This window comes from Macaca fascicularis, chromosome 11, assembly GCF_037993035.2.
Source record: "Macaca fascicularis isolate 582-1 chromosome 11, T2T-MFA8v1.1".
Lineage (NCBI taxonomy): Eukaryota > Metazoa > Chordata > Mammalia > Primates > Cercopithecidae > Macaca > Macaca fascicularis.
Genome location: NC_088385.1, coordinates 17813861 through 17815944, shown reverse-complemented (window position 1 = coordinate 17815944; position 2084 = coordinate 17813861).

The following is a 2084-nucleotide window of genomic DNA, read 5'->3' as shown; positions in this document are numbered from 1 at the left end:
TTAAACATTGCTAATCATTTTGTTTTCAGAGTCAAGATAACTTATTTCTTTACAGCTATTTGCAACTTTTAATGCATAAGTAAAATATACTCCTGTGAAAAAATTTGGAGCACATTTGTTTCTCTCTACCTGATTTCTCCAGAATTTGGAAAACATTTGTAAGTATACTCAATTTATGGCAATATAGTTAATTGCATAAGTGCAATAAGAATCTGTTTTCTTTTGTACAGGGCACAATTGGAAAAATTGGTTATTTTACCAAGGCTTTGACTGGAATGGCATGCTTCCTTTGAAGAATCAAAGATGACTTACAGAGGCAATAAAAGTCCCTTGGGGAATCTGGCCCCATACCTTGTCTACACAGAGTCCCTGTACAAGGTTCCTGACCTGTGGTAAGTAAATAATGTCACTTTCTAACAGGTTCAGGAGCTCCAAGTTATCTTAGGACCTTGAGAGGACAGGAATTTACCCAACTCATAGGTGTTTGAGGGTACAAACCCGTGGCTGGGCTCGGCTTTTCAAAAGTCTTCTCTGGGATTCCTCATGGAACAAAGTTCCATCAAAACCAATTTAAACAACAAAAAAAGAGCCTAAGTGAAAAATAAGTATTATTGCTATACTTTATGCAAATAATCAGGCCAAGTACAGTAAGACAAAAGTTTATTTTTTAAACAAATCAGTTCTATCATGATTTGTTCTTTATACAAATGGGGTCTAGAGAGAGAAAAATTATGCTTTAAAAGAAAACCTATTATACACATGTTGTTAGCTGTCCTTAAGTTTTGTCTACAGTTTGGACTAAATCCTAAATTATTTGTGGGTTAAAAGTCCCCAAACTAATTCTTTCTAATCTTTGCTTTTAAGTTGAGAACTGTACTCCTCATCCTAGGACTCATTATTTATCTTATAGTAGGTGGTTCACTTAAATATTGTAGTAAATCTACAGCTGAGAGTACTAATACTTTTGCCATGCAAGCCTTGGAAGCACAGCCAGGCCTGCATGAGTACCCTCAGACAGTTGCAAAGCAGTTCCACTCTTCCCACCTTGGGGTTCACTCCCATTCCCATTACGTCCCATGTCAGCAGGAAGAAGCGAGAGTGATCAATAGCCTTTTCTCATCTTTGTAGCCTATACTTTAAGATTAAGGTATAGATTAAGATTAAGATTATAAAACCCAAAGAGAGGGATTGAATCTGCCTTTGCAAAATTGTAACTGAGGAAATTATGACAGTGAAAGAAATCAAACCTAACCAGTTCTATCTTGTTTCTAACCCTTAAGCTAGCTGTCCTTGTTCATTTCTGAGCACAGGCTGAACTAACTTTGGGAAGGAATTTAGTTCATAGTTTGACTCTGAAACAAAATTGATAATAGCCCTTTCCCAAAAAGACCCCTTCTTGCCTGGGGTCCAGCCTGCCTTTGCAGGACTAACAAATTAGCTATAAGATCAGAAATTATAATTTAGGGATAATGCAGCCTCTGGCTCCAAGAATCTGAACCTCCCCAAATTGCTCTGGGGGATAACATCACTATTGTAAAACCTAAGATCAATGCTTGAGATATTCTGCAGACCCTGCACTCAATGGATCACCCAGAGCAGTAATCTGGCCCAACCAGTTCTGCCATAGCACCCACCCAGGAACAGAAGACATTAAAAAAAAAAAACATAACTTTGACCTCTATGATTCCATCTTCAACCTGACCAGTCATCACTCCCCACTTCCCAAACCCCTACCCACCAAATTATCTTTAAAAACTCTGATCCCCGAATGCTCTGAGAGACTGATTTAAGTAATAATAAAACTTCAATCTCCCGCACAGCTGGCTCTGTGTGAGTTACTCTTTCATCATTGCAATTCCCTTGCCTTGATAAATGGGCACTGTCTAGGCAGTGGGCAAAGTGAACCCACTAGGTGGTTACAAACCCACCTAATACCATGGTGAAACCCTCAAGGGCATCAGAGAACATAAAAGCAAAAAACTCCAAAGGATAGGAACTTCAAAGATTAAAGGAATATCTACTCACACAGATGAGAAATAACCAATGCAAGAACTCTAATAACTCAAAAAGTCATAGTGTCTTCT